We start from the raw sequence: 16,465 nt of genomic DNA on the forward strand, positions 1-16,465 counted from the left end.
TAATTTTTATTTCAAAGTATTTGTCAACTTTTAAAAACTTAACATTTAATGATATATACATATACATGCACACATACACATAGACACACACATACATCGAAAATATATACATATATTTTAAATTCAACATTTAAAGAATATTTGTGATGTGTGTGTGTGTGTATGTTTTACTCTAGCCTCTAAGTATCCCCCAAAGCTAAAATACTCTTCTTCATATCTCCTTCCCCTCTCTCTTAAACCACCAGACAGAGGCAGAATAATATAATGAAAGAACACACCAACTTTGGACTCAACCATGCCTGCCTTCAAATATTGGCTTTGACTCTTATTAGCTGAATGACCTTTATCAAATTACTTAACATCTCTTATCTTTGGTTTTCTTATCCACATGTGGGGATGGTAATGCTTTTCTCTTGGAGTGGTCTGAAAAATTGACTAGATAGTCTATCCACAGTACCAGGAACATAAAATGTACTTAAGGCATGGAAACTATAATTATCATTAGGAAAAAAAAAAATCTTCTGGAGAATTTGCATAAGCACACCATTTGGCAACAATACAAATTCATGGTCTTATAAAACTAATCACAACATTTCTCAGTTAAGACATAAACAAAGTCAAACCTAGTCAGTCAATTTTCTGACATAACACTTTATTCAAAATGAAGGAAATAGAGAATAAGTCTATAATTGGAATACAATACTTTTCTGTTTTGCTTTTTTCCCATAAATAATGATTATTATTTTGATTACATTTACATAAAGTAGGTGATTATTATTATGATCAAAACAGAAATTATAAAATATAAATTATATTTTGATTTCAGGTACGAAATCCTTCCTGCCAAAAAGATTTTCTTCTTCTACCTAAGATTTTCATCCATAGTATCATAGTTTGGGATTAAGCATTACTTCAGATGATATTTATCATATAAAATACATGAAACAGCAACTGGCTAGGATCCACAATAACACTGGCATAGAAATAAATTTAACAGATCATTTGTAAATGTTTCTTAGGATGGAAATCATGGAGAGGGGGTAATAACTTTTGTTTTTGGGAGAGGGCATAGTGGAGGAGGTAGCATTGTTATTCACACTCATTAATCACCCTGGGAGAGGATGGTTAACTGCTATGTCCCAAAATGATGAATTAGGGTTTCCCTGGTGGAGCAGTGGTTAAGAATATGTCTGCCAATGCAGGGGACATGGGTTTGAGCCCTGGTCCGGGAAGATCCCACATGCTGCAGAGCAACAAAGCCCTTGCGCCACAACTACTGATCCTGCACTCTAGAGCCCGCAAGCCACAACTACTGAGCCCACGAGCCACAACTACTGAAGCCCACATGCCTAGAGCCTGTGCTCTGCAACAAGAGAAGCCACTGCAATGAGAAGCCCGCATACCACAATGAAGAGTAGCCCCCACTCACCACAACTAGAGAAAGCCTGTGCACAGCAAGAAAGACCCAACACAGCCAAAAATAAATAAATTTATTTAAAAAAATGATGAATTAGCCAAGTGGCCTAATGAAAAGTACTAACAATGCAGACTGTATCCTTCATCTCCATGAAACCTCCAGATGACCCTGCTAATTATAATGATATACTGATGAGACATAGATAGATTTCCAACTACATCAACAAACAAGGCCCATATACCATATTGGCAGAACCACAGATCAGGTATTTTTGTCCAGGTAAGACTTGAAAACCAAACATAATGATATAAAACATCAAATTTCAAAATATGAAAATGAAATTTATATACAAGGCAGCAAATCCCATGTAAGAAGAAAAACTATTGACCTAATGGCCAAGGAACTCAGCCAGAGTAGTTTATGAATAAATGCAGTTGGAATGACCTATATCCTGATAAAGAATACATTGGTAGGGGCTTCCCTGGTGGCACAGTGGTTGAGAGTCTGCCTGCCAATGCAGGGGACATGGATTCGAGCCCTGGTCTGGGAAGATCCCACATGCCATGGAGCAACTAGGCCAGTGAGCCACAGCTACTGAGCCTGCAAGTCTGGAGCTTGTGCTCCCCCACAAGAGAGGCCGCGACAGTGAGAGGCTCGCACACCGCGATGAAGAGTGGCCCCCGCTCGCCACAACTAGAGGAAGCCCTTGCATAGAAAATGAAGACCCAACACAGCCAAAAATAAATACTTATTAATTAAAAATAAAAACAACTACATTTACCAGGTCCCCTCATGCTCTAAACCCCTTCCCTTGAAGAATCAATCCCTAAAAAAAAGTGTGGAAAAAAAAAAAAAGAATACATTGGTAGATAACTTAGATCCTACAACCTTGACTGATATGAGATGGTTATGCTTTTAATTGAACCCTAGGATGAGGATAAATTAGTAAAATTATTGTTGCATTGTTAACACAAATCTATAAAGACATGTCAAAATCAACATTATACTAATAATTATAATTAGCATAAGAATGAAATGCTAAAATATCTCATTTAAATGTAGGCTGTTCGCTCCTTTAAAAACTAATTTCAATATGAAAACAAAAATCAGGGAGGAGAAGATGGCAGAAGAGTAAGATGCAGAGATCACCTTCCTCCCCACAGATACATCAGAAATACATCTACACGTAGAACTGCTCCTACAGAACACCCACTGAACGCTGGCAGAAGACGTCAGACCTCCCAAAAGGCAAGAAACTCCCCATGTACCTGGGTAGGGCAAAAGAAAAAAGAAACAACAGAGACAAAAGAATAGGGACGGGACCTGCACCAGTGGGAGGGAGCTGTGAAGGAGGAAAAGTTTCCACACACTAGGAAGCGCCTTCGCGGGCAGGGACTGCGGGTGGCGGAGGGGGGGAATCTTCGGAGCCATGGAGGAGAGCGCAGCCACAGGGGTGCGGAGGGCAAAGCAAAGAGATTCCCGCACAGAGGCTCGGCACCGACCAGCACTCACCAGCCTGAGAGGCTTGTCTGCTCACCCGCTGGGGCGGGCGGGGGCTGGGAGCTGAGGCTCGGGCTTCGGTCTGATTGCAGGGAGAGGACTGGGGTTGGCAGTGTGAATACAGCCTGAAGGGGTTAGTGCACCACAGCTAGCCGGGAGGGAGTCCAGGAAAAGGTCTGGAGCTGCCGAAGAGGCAAGAGACTTTTTCTTGCCTCTTTGTTTCCTGGTGCGCAAGGAGAGGGGATTCAGAACTCCACCTAAATGAGCTCCAGAGACGGGCATGAGCCGCAGCTATCAGCGCGGACACCAGAGATGGACATGAAACGCTAAGGCTGCTGCCGCCACCACCAAGAAGCCTGTGTGCGAGCACAGGTCACTCTCCACACCGCCCCTCCCGGTAGCTTGTGCAGCCCGCCACTGCCAGGCTCCCGTGATCCAGGGACAACTTCCCCGGGAGAACACACAGCGCTCCTCAAGCTGCTGCAATGTCACACTGGCCGCTGCCGCCGCAGGCTTGTCCTGCATCTGTGCCCCTCCCTCCCCCTGGCCTGAGTGAGCCAGAGCCCCCAGAGCAGCTGCTCCTTTAACCCCGTCCTGTGTGAGCGAAGAACAGATGCCCTCAGGTGACCTACACGCAGAGGCGGGTCCAAATCCAAAGCTGAACCCAGGGAGCTGTGGGAACAAAGAAGAGAAGGAGAAATTTCTCCCAGCAGCCTCAGGAGCAGCGGATTAAAGCTCCACAAACAACTTGATGTACCTGCATCTGTGGAATACCTGAAAAGACAATGAATCATCCCATATTGAGAGGTGGACTTTGGGAGGAAGATATATTATTTTTTCCCCTTTTCCTCTTTTTGTGAGTGTGTATGTAAAAACTTCTGTGTGAGATTTTGTCTGTATAGCTTTGCTTTCACCATTTGTCCAAGGGTTCTGTCCATCAGTTTTTGTTTTTTTTTAATTTAAATTTTTTTCTTTTTTGAAAATAATTTTTTATTTTAAAAACTTTATTTTATCTTACTTTAATTTATTTTATCCTCTTTCTTTTTTTTTTCTTTCTATTTTTTCTCCCTTTAATTCTGAGCTGTGTGGATGAAAGGCTCTTGGTGCTCCAGCCAGGCATCAGGGCTGTGCCTCTGAGGTGGGAGAGCCAACTTCAGGACACTGGTCCACAAGAGACCTCCCAGCTACACATAATATCAAATGATGAAAATCTCCCAGAGATCTCCATCTCAACACCAAGACCCAGTTTCACTCAATGACCCGCAAGCTACAGTGCTGGACACCCTATGCCACACAACTAGCAAGACAGGAACACAGCCCCATCCATTAGCAGAGAGGCTGTCTAAAATCATAATAAGGCTGCAGACACCCCAAAACACACCACAAGACGTGGACCTGCCCACCAGAAAGACAAGATCCAGCCTCATCCACCAGAACACAGGCACTAGTCCCCTCCACCAGGAAGCCTACACAACCCAATGAACCAACCTTAGCCACTGAGGAGAGACACCAAAAACAACAAGAACTACGAAACTGCAGCCTGCGAAAAGGAGACCCCAAACACAGTAAGATAAACAAAATGAGATGACAGAAAAACACACAGCAGATGAAGGAGCAAGGTAAAACACACCAGACCTAACAAATGAAGAGGAAATAGGCAATCTACCTGAAAAAGAATTGAGAATAATGATAGTAAAGATGATCCAAAATCATGGAAATAGAATAGACAAAATGCAACAAACATTTAACAAGGAACTAGAAGAACTAAAGAGGAACCAAGCAATGATGAAAAACACAATAAATGAAATTAAAAATACTCTAGAAGGGATCAATAACAGAATAACTGAGGCAGAAGAATGGATAAGTGACCTGGAAGATAAAATAGTGGAAATAACTACTGCAGAGCAGAATAAAGAAAAAAGATTGAAAAGAACTGAGGACAGACTCAGAGACTTCTGAGACAACATTAAATGCACCAACATTCGAATTATAGGGGTCCCAGAAGAAGAGAAAAAGAAAGGGACTGAGAAAATACTTGAAGATATTATAGTCGAAAACTTCCCTAATATGGGAAAGGAAATAGTTAATCAAGTCCTGGAAGCACAGAGAGTCCCATACAGGATAAACCCAAGGAGAAACAGGCCAAGACACATATTAATCAAACTATCAAAAATTAAATACAAAGAAAACATATTAAAAGCAGCAAGGGAAAAACAACAAATAACACACAAGGGAATCCCCATAAGGTTAACAGCTGATCTTTCAGCAGAAACTCTGCAAGCAAGAAGGGAGTGGCAGGACATATTTAAAGTGATGAAGGAGAAAAACTTACAACCAAGATTACTCTACCCAGCAAGAGAGTTCAACACCACCAAACCAGCTTTACAACAAATGCTAAAGGAACTTCTCTAGGCAAGAAAAACAAGAGAAGGAAAACACCTACAATAACAAACCCAAAACATTGAAGAACATGGGAATAGGAACATATATATTGATAATTACCTTAAATGTAAATGGATTAAATGCTCCCACCAAAAGACACAGACTGGCTGAATGGATACAAAAACAAGACCCATATATATGCTGTTTACAAGAGACCCACTTCAGATCTAGGGACACATACAGACTGAAAATGAGGAGATGGAAAAAGATATTCCATGCAAATGGAAACCAAAAGAAAGCTGGAGTAGCAATTCTCATATCAGACAAAATAAACTTTAAAATAAAGACTATTACAGGAGACAAAGAAGGACACTATATAATGATCAAGGGATCGATTCAAGAAGAAGATATAACAATTGTAAATATTTATGCACCCAACATAGGAGCACCTCAATACATAAGGCAAATACTAAAAGCCATAATAGGAGAAATAGACAGTAACACAATCATAGTAGGGGACTTTAAAACCCCACTTTCGCCAATGGACAGAACATCCAAAATGAAAATAAATAAGGAAACACAAGCTTTAAATGATACATTAAACAAGATGGACTTAATTGATATTTATAGGACATTCCACCCAGAAACAACAGAATACACATTTTTCTCAAGGGCTCATGGAACATTCTCCAGGATAGATCATATCTTGGGTCACAAATCAAGCCTTGGTTAATTTAAGAAAATTGAAATCATATCAAGTATCTTTTCCAACCACAATGGTATGAGACTAGATATCAATTACAGGAAAAGATCTGTAAAAAATACAAACACATGGAGGCTACACAATACACTACTTAATAACGGTATGATCACTGAAGAAATCAAAGGGGAAATAAAAAAATACCTAGAAACAAATGACAATGGAGACACAACGACCCAAAACCTATGGGATGCAGCAAAAGCAGTGCTAAGAGGGAAGTTTATAGCAATACAAGCCTACCTCAAGAAACAGGAAACACCTCGAATAAACAACCTAACCTTGCACCTAAAGCAATTACAGAAAGAAGAACAAAAAAAACCCAAAGTTAGCAGAAGGAAATAAATAATAAAGATCAGATCAGAAATAAATTAAAAAGAAATGAAGGAAACAGTAGCAAAGATCAATAAAACTAAAAGCTAGTTCTTTGAGAAGATAAACAAAATTGATAAACCGTTAGCCAGACTCACCAAGAAAAAAAAGGAGAAGACTCAAATCAATAGAATTTGAAATGAAAAAGGAGAAGTAACCACTGACATTGCAGAAATACAAACGATCATGAGAGATTACTACAAGCAACTCTATGCCAAGAAAATGGACAACCTGGAAGAAATGGACAGATTCTTAGAAATGCACAACCTGCCGAGACCGAACCAGGAAGAAATAGAAAATATGAACAGACCAATAACAAGCACAGAAATTGAAACTGTGATTAAAAATCTTCCAACAAACAAAAGCCCAGCACCAGAGGACTTCACAGGCGAATTCTATCAAACATTTAGAGAAGAGCTAACGCCTATCCTTCTCAAACTCTTCCAAAATATTGCAGAGGGAGGAACACTCCCCAAATCATTCTATGAGGCCACCATCACCCTGATACCAAAACCAGACAAAGATGTCACAAAGAAAGAAAACTACAGGCCAATATCACTGATGAACATAGATGCAAAAATCCTCAACAGAATACTAGCAAACAGAATTCAACAGCACATTAAAAGGATCATACACCATGATCAAGAGGGGTTTATTCCAGGAATGCAAGGATTCTTCAATATACACAAATCAATCAACATGATACATCATATTACCAAATTGAAGGAGAAAAACCGTATGATCATCTCAATAGATGCAGAGAAAGCTTTCGACAAAATTCTACACCCATTTATGATAAAAGCCCTGCAGAAAGTAGGTATAGAGGGAACTTTCCTCAACATAATAAAGGCCATATATGACAAACCCACAGCCAACATTGTCCTTAATGGTGAAAAACTGAAAGCATTTCCACTAAGTTCAGGAACAAGACAAGGTTGCCCACTCTCACCACTATTATTCAACATAGTTTTGGAAGTGTTAGCCACAGCAATCAGAGAAGAGAAAGAAATAAAAGGAATCCAAATCAGAAAAGAAGAAGTAAAGCTGTCACTGTTTGAAGATGACATGATACTATACATAGAGAATCCTAAGAATGCTACCAGAAAACTACTATTACTAATCAATGAATTTGGTAAAGTAGCAGGTTACAAAATTAAAGCCCAGAAATCTCTTGCATTACTATATACCAATGATGAAAAATCTGAAACTGAAATTAAGAAAACACTCCCATTTACCATTGTAACAAAACGAATAAAATATCTAGGAAGAAACCTACCAAAGGAGACAAAAGACCTGTATGCAGAAAATTATAAGACATTGATGAAAGAAATTAAAGATGATACAAATAGATGGAGAGATATACCATGATCTTGGATTGGAAGAATCAACATTGTGAAAATGACTCTACTACCCAAAGTGATCTACAGATTCAATGAAATCCCTATCAAAGTACCACTGACATTTTTCACAGAACTAGAACAAAAAATTTCACAATTTGTATGGAAACACAAAAGACCCCGAATAGCCAAAGCAATCTTGAGAACGAAAAATGGAGCTGGACGAATCAGGCTCCCTGACTTCAGACTATACTACAAAGCTACAATAATGAAGACAGTATGGTACTGGCACATAAACAGAAACATAGATCAATGGAACAGGATAGAAAGCCCAGAGATAAACCCACACACATATGGTCACTTTATCTTTGATAAAGGAGGCAAGCATATACAGTGGAGAAAAGACAACCTCTTCAATAAGTGGTGCTGGGAAAACTGGACAGGTACATGTAAAAGTATGAAATTAGAACACTCCCTAACACCATACACAAAAATAAACTCAAAATTGATTAAAGACCTAAATGTAAGGGCAGACACTATCAAACTCTTAGAGGAAAACATAGGCAGAACACTCTATAACAGAAATCACAGCAAGATCCTTTTTAACCCACCTCCTAGAGAAATGGAAATAAAAACAAAAATAAACAAATGGGACCTAACGAAACTTAAAAGCTTTTGCACAACAAAGGAAACCATAAACAGGACCAAAAGACAACCCACAGAATGGGAGAAAATATTTGCAAATGAAGCAACTGACAAAGGATTAATCTCCAAGATTTACAAGCAGCTCATGCAGCTCAATAACAAAAAAACAAACAACCCAATCCAAAAATGGGCAGAAAACCTAAATTGACATTTCTCCAAAGAAGATATACAGAGTGCCAACAAGCACTTGAAAGAATGCTCAACATCATTAATCATTAGAGAAATGCAAATCAAAACTACAATGGGATATCATCTCACACCGGTCAGATGGCCATCATCAAATAATCTAGAAACAATAAATGCTGGAGAGGGTGTGGAGAAAAGGGAACACTCTTGCACTGTTGGTGGGAATGTAAATTGATACAGCCACTATGGAGAACAGTATGGAGGTTCCTTAAAAACTAAAAATAAAACTACCATACGACCCAGCAATCCCACTACTGGGCATATACCCTGAGAAAACCATAGGTCAAAAAGAGTCTTTACCAAAATGTTCACTGCAGCTCTATTTACAATAGCCAGGACATGGAAGCAACCTAAGTGTCCATCATCGGATGTATGGATAAAGAAGATGTGGCACATATATACAATGGAATATTACTCAGCCATAAAATGAAACGAAATGGAGTTTTTTGTAGTGAGGTGGATGGAGTTAGAGTCTGTCATACAGAGTGAAGTAAGTCAGAAAGAGAAAAACAAATACAGTATGCTAACACATATATATGGAATCTAAGGCAGAAAAAAAAAAGGTCATGAAGAACCTAGTGGCAAGACGGGAATAAAGACACAGACCTACTAGAGAATGGACTTGATTATATGGGGAGGGGGAAGGGTAAGATATGACAAAGTGAGATAGTGGCATAGACATACATACACTACCAAACGTAAAATAGATAGCTAGTGGGAAGCAACTGCATAGCACAGGGAGATCAGCTCTGTGCTTTGTGACCACCTAGAAGGGTGGGATAGGAAGGGTGGTAAGGAGGGAGATGCAAGAGGGAAGAGATATGGGAACATATGTATATGTATAACTGATTCACTTTGTTATAAAGCCGAAACTAACACACCATTGTAAAGCAATCATACTCCAATAAAGATGTTAAAAAAAAAAAATCAGTTTTAAGTAAAATATAATTATATTTCTATTTAGAGCACAATTGATTATTTAAAGTATCTAAATGTTGATTATTCAGTATTCATATTAATAAGTTGCACATTAACAAAGTACAAAGAAGAATTGAGTATTCTACTACTTATCAAAAAGACACTTGGAAATCAAAGAATATGTTCTATTATTTTAAACAACAATGTAGCAAACTTATTTGTATAAATGTCTCCGTCCTTTGAATTATTTACTTAGGATAAATTATCAAATCGTGTTGTGGGTCAAAGGTATGGTTAACACTGATTTTCTTGTTTTATATTGCTAAATAGTTCTCCAAAAATAATGTCTTGATGTATAATCTCCCAGCCATTTATGGCTTCGCCTGAAGTTTACATTCAACTCATTCTTAGCCTTACTAGAGCTTGCTTTTTGGTGTGTGTCTTCTACAACTTTGATCTTTGTGTCTTTCCTGAACACCTTTTCTCTGTTAACAGCCAACTTTAAATCTTTCCATCGTAAAAAGAGAAGCCTCCTTGGACTAGCCCAATTTTCCGTCTCCAAACATGGAACAGGTATCATCTTCTCTTCCTATCTCTGATTTCTCACTTCTCTAAAACCTCAATTCAAATTATTGTCATGCCATTGAAATATCTTAAATGCTCTAGAACATTTTCATTCTTGTTTTGACTTCTTAGTGATGGTTTGCTCTCTTAATCACTCCTTTCTACTTGAAATATTACCTCACTTGTTGTCTGTGATGTCTTTTTTCTTATGGTTTAAGAAGTGATGACTGGGGAATGTTTGTCAAAAGTTTGAAAAGTTGTACTTCTTAAAATTAGTATTTTGAGCTTCACCTACAAGAAATTAATACCAGTTATCTTGTCAATTGGAATATTAAGTATCCAACTGTTTATATATAAGTGATTTATAAATAGCATATGCTGAAATGTTGTAGCATCAATGTTCCTCAAACTGTGTGTTGCAGAAAAATACTCATCCATGTTATACTAAATGATGTCTTATAAAGGACTTTTATCAAATAAGTTTATGGAATGCTGAGTTAAACAAGTATAAGGAGATTTCTTTTTCTTGGGGAGTGAACTTGGTCTTTAATAGGCAAACCCCCAATTTACTATTCAGCTTTTTCTTTTCCTAAACTAATTTGAAATTGTAACCCTTATTGCATGAAACTCATTGTAATTATCTACTTATTAATGACTCAAGGAACCAAGTTTTGCAAACACTGCTCTAGAAGAAAAAAGAAATTACATACATGTAGATTCATATCCTAACCTAGTTTATTTTTCAGACTTTGTAATCTTTGGAAAATACATTTAACTGTTTAAAATTTCAAGTTATCTCTGAAGGAAGACTAATAAGGGATAGATTAAAAGAGAGTTGTGAAGGCTAAATTTGTTAATATAATAAGTATTTGATATAATTATAGTATAAAAATAGTCTCTACAGTTAATAAAATGAAAACATATTTTAAAATAAGGTTAACATATTAACATCAGGAAGAACTGAGACCCCCAAATCTTAGGAATAATAATCAAATACATAAATTAAAAGATCAATTCCCTTTAGAAGTATAATAAATAGTGTTTTAGGGTCACAGAGGACATGGGATTCATTTTTCTTGGCTGTTTTACTGAAGGATTATAGAGTAAGTAGAAGAAGAAAAAGAGAAATGGAGAAATGGATTGTCACCACTATTCTCACATTCAGCAATATTGGCTATGCTCGCCTCCATTAACAAGGTAATAATTTTCAAAACTGCTTTTGTAACTGCAGAAGTTCTTATTGAAAACAATCTTATTGCTCCATGCATAAGGCAATGCTGATCCAAATAAAACAACATATAGCGTGCCTACAGCCATGCCTACTTACCTTCCCAGTTTCAAAAACATGGCCCCAAGAACAAAGTTAAAATTCTATAGTATTCAAGGCTCATACATGATTGTTCTGCAATCTATACATTTAGGTTAATCCCCACTACCTTCCTTCATAATAACTTTTTAAAAGCAGCTGTATTGAGGTATAAATGACATACAATAAACTCTACACAATTTAAGAATACCATTTGATAATTTTTTGATTTATGTATGCACCTGTGAAACCATTGTTACAATCAAAATAACAAACAGATCCATCACCACTCTCCCTCTCTTTATCCTCCACCTTTCCATCCCCAGACAACCACTGACCTAATTTCAGTCACTGTAGATTGACTTTTTCTAGAATTTTATATAGGGGATTCCCTGGCAATCCAGTGGTTAGGACTCTGCACTTTCATTTCTGAGGGCGTGGGTTCTGGCCCTTGTGGGAGAACTAAGATCCCACGAGCCGAGTTGTGTGGCCAAAAAAAAGTTAGAATTTTATATAAATGACACTATGTACTCAATTTTGCCTATGATTTTTAGCAAACAATTTTAAGCTTCATCCATGTACCAAAACTTTATTCTTTTATTGCTGAATATACTCCATTGTACACAATAACATATAATGGAATTGTGTTTTCTATTTTTTGTAACTTTTCTTTGTTCATTTTGTTCTCTTTTTCTGTCTTCTTTTGGATACATTTTTATCCATTTTATTGTCTTTGTTGGCCTATTACTTATAGCTCTTTGCTATATTATTTTAGTGGTTACTTTAGAGTTTATAGTACATATCGCTACTTTATCACAGTGTAACTTCAAGTGACATTATGCCACTTTGTGTATGGGATAAGAACTCTATCTACATAAGTATACTTCGATTTTTCCCCTCCCAGCCATTGTGACCTTGTTGTCACACGTTTTATTCCAATGTGTATTATAAAGTACACAATACATTTTAATCATTTTTACTTTAAGCAGTTGACTATCTCTTAAATATATTTCAGTAATAAGAAAAAAATGTTGTGAATGCTGTTGCAATTTCCAGTGCTCTCTATCACTCTGTGTAGATCTAGAACTACATCTGCTATAATTTTTCTCCTGTTTGAAGGACTTTGTTTTACATTGCTTGTTGTGCAAGCATGCTGGTGATGAGTTCTTTCAGCTTTTGAATGTCTGAAAAAGTTTATTTATTTATTTTTCTTCTGAGCAAAAAAAAAATATCTTTAGATTGATAGATTTTTAAATTTTTGTTTGTTAGTTTGTTTTTTTAACCTTTCCATACTTTAAAGATGTTGTTCCACTGCCTTCCAGCTCACACTGGTTTGAATGAGAAATCTGAAATATGTTCTCATCCTCATCTTTGTCCTTTTGTACATAATGTGTCCTTTTTTTTTTCCTTCTGGCTGCTTTTAAGTTTTTGTGTTTTTTTTAATATATATATTTGCTGGTTTAAGACCATCTGATTGTGATGTAACTATGTAATTTTCTTCAAGTATCTTGTCATTGAGATTCATGGAGTTTCTTGTATTGGTGATTTTACAGGTTCTTTAATTAATTTGGAAACTTTTCAGCTATTATTTATTCAAATATATTTTCTATTTCCCCCTACTCCTTTGAAGTTGTCCCATAGCTCACTAAAAAGTTCTATTGATTTATTAATTCGTTTTTATCCCTCTGTGTATTTTATTTTGGATAGCTCTATTGATATGTTTTCAAGTTCACTCATCTTTCATTTTGCCATGTCTATTTGATTGTAAATTTTATCCAGGATATTTTTCATCCCAGATATTATATTCAGATTTAGAAAGTTTTCTCTCTTATTTTTAAATTTTTATTTATTTATTTTTACATATGTTGAATAGATATATCTATTCTTTTTCAAATTCTTCTCCAAATTAGGTTGTTACAGAATATTGAGCAGAGTTCCCTGTGCTGTACAGTAGGTCCTTGCTGGTTATCCACTTTAAATATAGCAGTGTGTACATGTCAATCCCCAACTCCCTAACTATCCCTTTCCCCCACCTTCCCCTCCTGGTAACCATAAATTCATTCTCTAAGTCTGTGATGTGGAACTTTTTTATCTTTTATGTTGCAATTTAACATGTCTAATCTTTCCTCTAACTTCTAGAACAAGTGAAATAGTTAAAATAACAGAGTTAATGTCCTTGTCTTCTAATCCTATCATCTATGTCAATTCTGGGTCAGTATCAATTGATTTTTTTTCTCTTCATTATAAATGATAGTTTTTTTCTTTGCATCCCTTCTAATTTTTTATTGGATGTTAGTAATTTTGATTTTATTTTATTGTGCAGTGGACATTTTTGTATCCTTAATATACAGGAATATATGTATTCCTTTGTCCTGGGATGCAGTCAGATTACTTGGAAACAGTTTGATCTTTTTAAGTCTTGCTTTTAACCTTTGTTAGCTTTGGTCTAGGACTACTTTTCCCTGCTCCTTAAGCTATATCATTTTGATTACACATTGCCCTGAGAATTATGAGATTTTCCACTCTGATTAGAGAAATAGGCACTATTCCCCAGTCCTGTGTGAGTGCCAGAGATTGTGACCTCTAATCTTTGAAGGTATTTTTTTCCCCCAGCCTCAGACAGTTTCCTCACATGCGTGTGTTGATCAGTGCTGTGTTGACTACTCAAAGGGAGCTCTGAAAATCTCAGGATTTCTCTATGTTTGAAGTTCTTTATTCTATAGTGTTCTGCTCTGATTATCCCAGTTTCTTTGGTCTCACCAGACCCTCTATTCATGGAGTCAGTGGGGCTCTGCTTGGGTTGTTATTTCCTGAACCGCAACCTGAGATTACATATTGCAAACTGGGGCAACCATGGGTCTCAATGCATTTGTTTTAAGTCTCTCAGGCATCAGTGTACTTTGTTGCTTTATGTTTAGTGCCTTAAAAACTATTTTTTTCCCATATATTTTGTCTTTTAGATTTTTTGAGTCTGGCTGATAATTTCTATCCTTGTAAATCCACCCAGAAGTATAGGTCTCCCTTATAGCTTAGAGTCTAGTCAAAACAAACTCCTAGCCCATTTTTTAAGTATGCCATGTTCATATATATATAAATATATACCCACATATACCCATGCCCCCTGTCATTCTCTCTTATATATCCTTGCTCTCTTCTCTATCTGATCAACACCAACTGAATTTCCAAAGCACACTCCAATTCTCTGATTAGTTTTTCTAAATGCTCTCAGGCACGTTTAATCTTTTTTTTTTTTTTTTCCTGCCCACACAGCACTTTACTTATTACTTAATTATAGCCCCAGGAATAGTTTTATGATTATATATTTAGTTATTTTTTTCTTTTTATTCAACTAAACCATGTCCAACTATATTGGGCATTTCGAATATAAAACAATGCCAGCTCATTAAAGGAACTCAGTGAAATTTGTTGACTGAGTTGATGAATTTGTTGATGAATAATATGTCCAAAGCACTGTGCCTCTCCTCTGTGATCAGGAGCATGAATAACTCGGATAAAAAGGGGCAACTGAAGTTAGATGAGTACTTTTTTAAAAAACTCCTTTAAGTTTCAATTTTTTATAAAGTATTCATTTATTGGCAAAGAGTACTCAAATATATGTCCCTTTTTCTATAAAAAAATTATAATTTGTCACTTAAGTTTTCTTTTAAAAATTTTTCTCTTATTTCCATATTTTGCTTTTATTTCTGATATAGAGAAACTTTCCATAATTTATACAACTACCAACAAAATATATCCTTATGATTTATTAAAGCTGTTTCCAGCTCAAATATAAATGTACTATCATGTTGTATCATACTATACACCACAAAATATTAGATTAACAATCAAGGAGGAATTGTAGAAATATGTTGGTTGAAAGATAAATAAAAGCAGTTTTGGGGGGTTTTTAAGGGCATGATATACCAGCACCATGACAAAATAAAGGGAGAGGGAATATCTGATGAAATGTTCACCAAAAAAAAAAAAAAAAGTAAGAAATATGCCCTGGCCAATTATTCTAGTCTCTCTACTCACTGCTGCAACATTAAGAAAATCATATCAAATCACTCAGCTTACCATTTGTATTTAGCTGTATCCTGAACCATAGGCTATATCTAGATATTTGCTAGTTACATTCTTTTGTTCTTTGAGTTATATTTTTCTCCCAATATTTTCAGATTAAAAAATAGAAGCACCTGATCCTCAATCTCCTACCACCTATTTGTGTTTAGTAGGTCTGTTTTGGGATCTAAGAATCTGTTTTCAAAAGCACCACAACGAAGATGGAGCAGTAGAAGGACGTGCTCTCACTCCCTCTTGTGAGAACACCAGAATGACAACTAACTGCTGAACAATTGTTGACAGGAAGACACTGGAATTCACCGAAAAAGATACCCTGCATCCAAAGACAAAGGAGAAGCCACAATGAGATGGTAGGAGGGGCTCAATCACAATAAAATCAAATCCCATAACTGCTGGGTGGGTGACTCACAAACTGGAGAACACTTATACCAGAGAAGTGCACTCACTGGAGTGAAGGTTCTGAGCCCCACGTCAGGCTTCTGAACCTGTGGGTCCGGCAACAGGAGGAGGAATTCCTAGAGAATCAGACTTTGAAGGCTAGCAGGATTTGATTGTAGGATTCTGACAGGATTGGGGGAAAGAGAGACTCCACTCTTGGAAGGCACACACAAAGTAGTGTGCACATCAGGTCCCAGGGGAAGTAGCAGTGACCCCAGGGGAGACTGAACCAGACCTACCTGCTAGTGTTGGAGGGTCTCCTGCAAAGGCAGGGGGTGGCTGTGGCTCACCGTGAGGACAAGGACACTGGCAGCAGAAGTTCTGGGAAGTACTCTTTGGCATAAGCCATCCCAGAGTCCACCATTAGCCCCACCAAAGAGCCTGCAGGCTTCAGAGTTGGGTCACCTCAGGCCAAACAAATAACAGAGGGGGAAGCCAGCCCCACCCATCAGCAGTCAAGCAGATTAAAGTTTTAATGAGCTCTACCCACCACCAGTCCC

The sequence above is a fragment of the Balaenoptera ricei genome, chromosome 18 (assembly GCF_028023285.1).
Source record: "Balaenoptera ricei isolate mBalRic1 chromosome 18, mBalRic1.hap2, whole genome shotgun sequence".
NCBI lineage: Eukaryota > Metazoa > Chordata > Mammalia > Artiodactyla > Balaenopteridae > Balaenoptera > Balaenoptera ricei.